This window comes from Carassius auratus, chromosome 22, assembly GCF_003368295.1.
Source record: "Carassius auratus strain Wakin chromosome 22, ASM336829v1, whole genome shotgun sequence".
Lineage (NCBI taxonomy): Eukaryota > Metazoa > Chordata > Actinopteri > Cypriniformes > Cyprinidae > Carassius > Carassius auratus.
Window position 1 is genome coordinate 32,575,410 of NC_039264.1, and position 9,300 is coordinate 32,584,709.

General features: G+C 35.9%; 2 long non-coding RNA genes across 2 annotated transcripts; both read left to right on the top strand.

Annotated features, from left to right (window-relative positions):
* Positions 1–3,425: 3,425 nt before the first annotated feature.
* On the top strand, positions 3,426–4,407 carry LOC113040425 (uncharacterized). The gene is made up of 3 exons (XR_003275224.1): positions 3,426–3,535; positions 3,675–3,987; positions 4,348–4,407. It is a non-coding gene; the product is annotated as an uncharacterized LOC113040425 (long non-coding RNA).
* A 1,172-nt stretch (positions 4,408–5,579) lies between these two features.
* Positions 5,580–6,923, top strand: LOC113040426 (uncharacterized). Its single transcript, XR_003275225.1, has 2 exons — positions 5,580–5,684; positions 6,002–6,923. It is a non-coding gene; the product is annotated as an uncharacterized LOC113040426 (long non-coding RNA).
* The last annotated feature ends 2,377 nt before the right edge of the window (positions 6,924–9,300 follow it).

Consider the following 9,300-nt stretch of genomic DNA (forward strand, 5'->3'; position numbering starts at 1 on the left):
TATTTGCTTGCATTTATCAATAAACTTTTCCCACTCTTGAGGATCAAGTCTCTCCATGCTTTATTACATATGTTATGTGGCTCCTGGATTGTGTATTTCATTACTGTCACATATAAGCTTTACATTATTTAAAACATCATTTGTAAATGTTTACATTATAATTCAGATAATTAGTTTTATTTTTTTTTCTAAAATAATTAACAAAATTATTTCCTACTTTAACCGGAGATAATATTGATTTGCAAAATATAATAATATACTCTGAGACCCACATAGCAACTTTTTGTTGGCCCAGATCCGGCCCACATCTGGCACCCGTGGAAAGATGATCTGGCCCACATGCAGCATGGAATGATGGCACTTGGGCGGACCGCTCCTGTTTGCCAGATTTGAGCCACAAGCAGACCATAGCAATGCCACATGTCAGCCAAGAGTAAAGAAATTAACCAGAAATGGACCTTATCTGAGCCACAAAATCTGTGTATATTAAATATGAAGTAATTTCAGCCTTAATAAGCCTGTTAACAAGCAGAATCACAGATAGAAAGAAGAGAACAGAAAAAAAAGATGAGCAGAAACACAAGAACTACAACTGACTTCAGCCACAACCTTAGATGAAATCAGCTGAAGATAAAATAAGACATTGAATCTCTGGAGATCTCACCAGAGGAGAATTAAACAACTCCACAAACAGCATTACCAGCTTCACTTATTACTAACCAGACTGACTTTATTTATGTTAGACATCTACAAAAGTTTTTAATGAGAATTAACAGAGGTTTAACTCTAACGTGTGTCACCATAACAGTGATTAGTGTTTCCAGTAGTTGGCCTCTTAACTCTTATTCTATCTTTTGTCTTTTTTGGCTGCTGTGACAGTGTGTTTGTTAATCACTATTGTAAATCACTTTACAATAAGACCTCATTAGTTAACTTTAGTTAATGCATTAACATCCAAGGCAAGGCAAGTTTATTTATAGCACATTTCGTACACAATGGTAATTCAAAAAGAAATACAAAAAATAATTAAGAAAAATAATCACAAAAATAAAACAAGCAATTTAAGAACTTGAAAATGAAAATGATTTAAAAATTGACTTAAAATGAATTTAAGAAAGTTTAAAAATAGAAAATGATTTTACAAAGTGTGAATGAACAATAAAAGATCAAAACACTTTTAAACAATATCTAGGGCATTTGTAGTCCAGATTTTTTATTTTTAAAAATGAATGTTTGAAGATAAACAGCCTATTAAGTCTAAATATTTCAGTAGTTGGCTCTGTAATAAATACCATAGGAAAAAAAACAAATCTGAATAGTTATTTAAGATTATTTATGGTTTAGATAGTAACAGCTGCTTTTTTTACTGTGTTAACAGGGTAAGGGCTGCATTTAGCGCTATCTGCTGTCAGAGAGTGAATGTGATTTCATCTCACGTGTTCCTCCATGTGCTTCTCATTTTACATCAGAGCCCATGTGCTCTTTCAGGTACCGAATACCGGCACAAGTCTAATCTCAACAAATTAGAATATGGTGACATGCCAATCAGCATGCTAATCAACTCAAAACACCTGCAAGCCTGAGCCTTCAAAATGGTCTCTCAGTTTGGTTCACTAGGCTACACAATCATGGGGAAGACTTACAGTTGTCCAGAAGACAATCATTGACACCCTTCACAAGGAGGGTAAGCCACAAACATTCATTGCAAAAGAAGCTGGCTGTTCACAGAGTGCTGTATCCAAGCATGTTAACAGAAAGTTGAGTGGAAGGAAAAAGCATGGAAGAAGAAGATGCACAACCAACCTAGAGAACCGCTGCCTCATGAGGATTGTCAAGAAAATAGATTCAAGAATTTGAGTGAACTTCACAAGGAATGGACTGAGGCATCAAGAGCCACAATACACAGATGTGTCAAGAGATTTACTGAACCACAGACAACGTCAGAGGTATCTTACCTGGGCTAAGAAGAAGAAGAACTGGACTGTTGCTCAGTGGTCCAAAGTCCTCTTTTCAGATTAGAGCAAGGTTTGTATTTCATTTGGAAACCAAGGAAGGGTGGAGAAGCTCAAAGCCCAAGATGCTTGAAGTCCAGTGTTAAGTTTCCAGTCTGTGATGATTCTGGGGGCAATGTCATCTGCTGGTGTTGGTCCATTGTGTTTTTCGAGAACCAAAGTCATTATCTCAACAAATTAGAATATGGTGACATGCCAATCAGCTAATCAACTCAAAACACCTGCAAGCCTGAGCCTTCAAAATGGTCTCTCAGTTTGGTTCACTAGGCTACACCATCATGGGGATTTTACCAAGAAATCTTGGAGAACCATTCTTCCTTCTGCTGACCTGCTTTTTGAAGATGCTGATTTAATTTTTCAGCAGGATGTGGCCCCTGCCCACACTCTCAAAAGCACCAAAAGTTGGTTAAATGACTATGGTGTTGGTGTGCTTGACTGGCCGGCAAACTCACCAGACCTGAACCCCAGAGAGAATCAATGGGCTATTGTCAAGAGGGTTTCTATATCACCTCAGCAGTGCCACACCAAATTGAGGCAGTAATTAAAGCAAAAGAAGCCTCTACCAAGTATTGAGTACATGTACAGTAATTGAAAGTATTTTTTTTTTTATTATTATTGGTCTTTTGAAGTATTATAATTTGTTGAGATATTGAATTGGTTTTTTTTGCTAAATGTGAGACTACTACACCAGTCTGTGTGCACTGAATCTATTTACTTTATTAAGTTTTCCACAACATTATAGTTTATTGAGATGCACTTGTATGCCAGAGGCCTCTGTGCGACTGGTAAAATGGTCTCAATTTCACAGCAGTCACTTATATTATTATAGAAAGACTAAAAACTTTTGAAGAATTCTGTTCTGCTGCTGAGGGGTGTGACTTCTTCAGGGTCTGTGAGAATGTTTTTCTGTCTCTGGCAAGGTGTGACCCTAGAGCATGAGATCCCAACAAACCAGAAGACAGTTGAGCTAGTGGAACAAATGAGAAAGAAGCCACCAGACGTAGCTTGCAGAACCAACTAAAAGGAGCGGCGTCTAAACAGCAAAACGTGATATGTGTATTGGACAATACATGGAATGATCAGATAGTATCCATTAGCTTTTATTACACTTCACATTTAAGCATTTTCTGACTTTTGGAAAACACTTGGAAATGCTAGTGTGGACAGAGACACATGACTGTTTATTTCTGCTTAATTTGCACAGGTATTGACTTAAACTTTGACTTAAATTACTTCAGACAAGCTGTTTGCTGACCGCCTGAACTTTGCTTGTTCCTGCTTTTGAGTTTGAAAATGTAAGATAAGCATAATCTTGTTGATTTTCGTGATGTAAAAGAGGATGGACATCAGGAAATAAACTGTGATGAAGGTTAGGGGATGAGTCATGCACAACCAGATAAATATCACAGTTCACTTGTTTTGAAGACATTTTAAGGTCTACTATCGAGAGCTTTTCAGAGAACCAATGAGGAAAATGGCAATCAAACTAATTTTGTTCTGTTTGTGTTTGTGGCGTCTGGTTGGTGAGTTTGAAATGTTTTTTTATGGCTGAAGTTCTTTATTTGAAATATTGCTTTAATTCAAAATCGCCACAAAGATGCAGTTTTTAATTAGTTTGTGGTTTGGAAATTGATTACATTGAATCTTGTGTTGGTTCTTCAGGTGTGTTTGGTGATGAAGTGAAGTCAGTGTCAGTGATGGAGGGAGGTTCAGTCAAACTCTGATCTTACTGAAATACAGACTTTTGATCTGATAATGTGGAGGTTTGGACCGAACGACGTGCTCATAGCTAAACTCGTTGGAGGGTACATCTATTTATATGATGGTATTGAGGCATTCGGGGACAGACTGAAACTGGACAATCAGACTGGATCTCTGACCATCACAAACATCACAACCACACACTCTGGACTTTATACAGTAAACATCTTTAGCCAAAGAATGATCAGATCTAGATTCAATGTTACTGTCTATGGTAAGTAACAGTTACAGTGTCATTTGTGCAGCCAGCTTCATAAAAATACATTTCTTTAGGTGTATTTACCCAAATAATTATTTATCTATAAAACAAACCATTTAAGATCACATGAACTGTCATTTATGTACTTTGTCCTTACGTTTTTAAATGGTCTCTTATTTTGTCATTTTATAAGGCATTTTCCTCTCTGACAGTGTAATCTTGTTAAATATGAATCGATTGTAAATCTTGAGAAATGAGTTAAGATGAACAGTATAAGTATTAAATACTCACTAGTTCTCAATAAAAAACACTGACAAATAAAACAGAGTCTTAATTATCGTTACTTACTGTTAATTTATGCTCTCATGTTTTCAGCTCGTCTGCCTGTTCCTGTCATCAGCGGTAACTCTTCACAATGTTCATCATCATCATCATCATCATCTTCATCACAGCAGAATTGTTCACTGGTGTGTTCAGTGGTGAATGTGGGTCATGTGACTCTCTCCTGGTACAAAGGAAACAGTTTATTGTCCAGCATCAGTGTGTCTGATCTCAGCATCAGTCTCTCTCTACCTCTGGAGGTGGAATATCAGGAGAAAAACAGCTACAGCTGTGTGATCAACAATCCCATCAGAAACCAGACCACACATCTAGACATCACTCAACTCTGTCACTCATGTTCAGGTACAGTAGAGCTGGAGTTAGCGTTTATTATGTTTCATTCGAAAAATGTCTCATATATTTCAATTGCTGCTTTCAAATATTGTCCATGGCAACACAATTTAACCGTGACTTTTATGTCTCACATATCACAGTGCAGACTTGTGCTCTCTTGATTCTTATGTGTTGACCTATAAAGCTGTGGTTTAGTTATTTGGTGAATTTATAAACAGGCGTGAAGAGGCCTCTAGATGGGGTCTTGTTGTGTACAACGCATTTATTTTGTCTGATCATGTTTGTTGCCCAGGATGACGAGACATGGATATAAATGCAGGGTGCGTCTCATGGCATTGATAGGGGAGTCAGCCATTTTAAAGGCAAAATCCTTCCAGTAGTGACAGGTGCTTCTGAAACAATCACTGAAACCTTTTACGAATCAGTTGTTTGGAACCAGTGATTTGGAGTCATGTGATTTTAGTAAACGGATATTATTCATTATGAATTCCAGACTGTTTGGTGATTTAGTGAAATTATTAGTACACTTTTACTCAAAACTCACTTTAAACCCCGATCAAGTGTTTTTGATAACATCCTTTTGCGGTCACGGGTGGAATTTGGTCGTTTACTATTGTAAAAATATGCTATTTATAACCTTTTACGTCACCGATTTTGCTTTAAACAGAGACATTCATACTAATGATTTTTATTTATCTATTTATTTATGTACTTATTTATTTAATTGTTTGCTGCTACAACAACAGATTTATATCCCATATTACTAAACTTGCTGATTGTTTCTGAATGATGTTCAGGTCCAGGGCATTATCAGTTCTCATGATGAATTAGCAGCAGATTTCTTTCACTAATTGTGATTTATCAGGGTTATTTTTCTCTTTTAACTCTTTGTGTTTGTGTTTGTCTGACAGGAATCTGAGACGGCGGTGATGAACACGTGTTTCAGCTCCACATGTATGCACCTGCCCTCTTAAATAAAGTTTTCACCATGCTTTATTAGATGATGTCGAACGCCCCCTGGAGGAATACTTGTATATGTATATACAAATTTTCATCAGAGCAAAACATATTGAGCTTTACATTATTAAAACCTAATTTGTAACTGTATAGTATTTTTAACTCATTACTTTTTCTTTGAAACTTTTTTCTTTATTTTTTTTTATATTTACTATTAATTGTCATTTGTTTACTCTGTTTACTAATTTATTAATGCGTTGCCTCATTTTTTATTAATTTATTTATGGAATCATAACATCAGGTTTTGGGAAAACAATAACCAATGTAAAATGTGTTTATTTTCTTTAAAATAATCAGTGAATTTGTTGAGTTTGTTGTCCCATTTCTGGTTTCTCAGAAGCGGAAGTCGTCATAGATCGGGAAGCCTCTAGTGGTGAATGGAGTCCACAGCAGCTGCATTCAACCCCGACAAAACACTGCAAAACATTTTTTAAATGGAAACGGTGGTGCGCTGAACACCCTGTTCTGATGACCCAAGAGAATGCCATTCTTTCTGTTCTTCATTAAGAATTTTCTGAGCCTGATGAAATCTGTATAAATACATGTTAAATACGCAAAATACACTCAATGTGACAGTCACTGCCCTTGCTGTCCTGGATAAAAGACAACATCCCAATAGCATGAAGGGTTTGTAGAAACTGTGTTTGCTAATTATTGTGATCCAACATTTGCCTCGCATTTCAGGATGAAAAGACAACCATTTCAGGTGAAGAATAATCCACTTCTTACCCCTGAGACTGTGTTATTATCTACATGACCGTATTATTTTAATTGTGAGTATTCAGCTTATCATTATTGCTGATCACTGTTGTTGTGCTATGTTATTGTAATATTTACCATTTTATAATCAGAGGACTATAGAACCGTTTATGAAAGTGTCACTCCGCAATAAAATAGCAAAATACATATATATAGTATTTTTATGTTCCATTAATCAGTATTTCGCACACGTTCCTAAGGAAAGGATATGAACCAAAAGAAATTGCAATTACTAAATGAAATTTACAAAGACTTCAAGAAGTTCCAGATCTATACTTGTGCTCTTATTATTTCAGTAATTTTGTCTTTAATGTAATTAATAATCTGCAACAAATATACTTGCTCTTGGGGATTTCTTTTTGAGGTTAATTACATTGTGCAGCTGTCTCTTTAATATCGCGTGGTTTTAAACCAAACAAGACAAAATGCTTTAAGGCTTGTTTCTGATCCACGCCTCTAAACTTCATTTTCTCCAGGATAAAAGAAGAAAGCTAAAATCATGTTTCAACTAGAGTTCCAAAGAAGTTATTTTCTCTAGATTTGCAAAAATGCCACATTTCTATTAAACAATTACATTTACAGGTTTTTAAGTGTTTTCTCTCCATTCAGTTGATGAATTTTGTTATAACACGACATGCAAACATTATGGTTACATTCTAAAGAAATACAAAAGGACATTTGTTTCCCATTTGTTTCACACATAATCTGTACAGAAATCTGGTTTGATCTGTCAGTCGATAAACAGCTTTTGTATGGCGTTATTTTACTGACAAATGTCAAGAGCGCATCATTGTAGCGCGAAAGCACATTAATACGATGCGCGAGCGCAAATCTAGTCCAAAAAAAGGCGAAGAAGAACTGGACTGAACAACAACCATAAAGTCAGTGAAGATGAAGAAAAGAATGACGTGTTCTCCCTTGTTGGTGGTTTTTCAATGTATACTTCAGACATGGGTCACAACGAGGGGTTCCCCATAGCGACCCCTAAAGGACGCAGTTCGAAGTTTCCTTGAAAGGAAAACTATGATACAGCAAGTTATGGTACATTAAAGACACACATATTTAATAATATATATTTTCTTAAAGACCTTAAAGACAGATGAGCTAGTGGAACAAATGAGAAAGAAGCCACCAGCAGTAGCTTTGCAAAAACAACTAAAAGCAGTGGTGCCTAACGTGATTTGTGTATTGGACAATACATAGAATGATGATTTTGAGTGTAATCTGGGTGCCAGATAGTATATCCATGAGCTTTTATTATATTTCACAGACTTATTCACAGATTTTCAGACTTTTGGAAAACACTTGGAAATGCTAGTGTGGACAGAGACACATGACTGTTTATTTCTGCTTAATTTGCACTGGTATTGACTTAAACTTTGACTTAAATTACTTCAGACAAGCTGTTTGCTGACCGCCTGAACTTTGCCTGTTCCTGCTTCTGAGATTGAAAATGTAAGAGATCAGGATAATCTTGTTTATTTTTTGGATTCACGCACAACCAGATAAAAATCACAGTTCACTTGTGTTTCCGACATTTTACGCATTGCTATCGAGAGCATTTCAGAGAACCTATGAGGAAAATGGCAATCAAACTAATTTTGTTCTGTTTGTGTTTGTGGCGTCTGGTTGGTGAGTTTGAAATGTGTTTTTATGGCTGAAGTTCTTTATGTGAAATATTCACTGTTTTTTTTTTCAAATAGTTGTTCTGTAAACAACACTGAAGCCCAAACAGCAACAGTTTTGCTTCCGTTTGATTATTTTCATTAAGATTTTTCACAAAGATGCAATTATTAATCAGTTTTGTTGTTTGGAAATTGATTTTAATTGTAATTTCCAAACAGTTTGCTTTAGTAATCCATCATAGTTATTTAAAGGTGTATCATTTAAACAGAAGAATCTTGTGTTTGTTCTTCAGGTGTGTTTGGTGATGATGAAGTGAAGTCAGTGTCAGTGATGGAGGGAGATTCAGTCACTCTAATCTCTAATCTTACTGAAATACAGAAAGATGATCTAATAATGTGGACGTTTGGACCGAACAACTTGCTCATAGTTAAACTCATTAGACTGTCCAGTAGCATCTTTACATATGCTGTTTTTGCTGGAAGATTCAGAGACAGACTGAAACTGGATCATCGGACTGGATCTCTGACCATCACAAACACAAAAACCACAGATTCTGGACTTTATGAAATGACCAATAAAGGAAACAGACAGATCAAATACAGATTTCATGTTACTGTCTCCGGTGAGTCACAGTTACACAATAATAATAGTAGAAGTAATTTACATGCATTTTTTTTTAAATAAGCTAAAACAAACAAAACACTTACTCTTAAAGGGATACTCCATCCCAAAAAATGAATATTTTGTAATTATTCACTTACCCTCATATCGTTCCAAACCCGTGAAAGCTTTGTTCGTCTTCAGAACATAATTTCAAATATTTGGGATGAAAACCAAGAGGCTTGAGACTGTCCCATAGACTGCCAAATAAATAACAGTGTCAAGGTCCAGGAAAGTATGAAAGACATTGTCGGAATAGTCCATCTGCCGTCAGTGATTCAACTGTAACGTTATTAAGTGATGACAATATTTTTTATACACAAAGAAAGAAAAAATAATGATTTTATTCAACAATTTGTCTCCTTTGTGTCTCTCCAAATGAGTGTAGCGCCATTTTGGCAAATCTGAACTGAACACAGATGGCCTACCATCTTCTGTATCAGCCGTGCCACAATGATACATTTTTTACATGTATTTATGCTTTGGTTTGAAAGCAAGCACGGAGTGTACACCATCTGCATACTGCTCAGATTTGCCAAAATGGTGCTACGCTGATTTGGAGAGACACAGAGGAGAGGAATTGTTGAATAA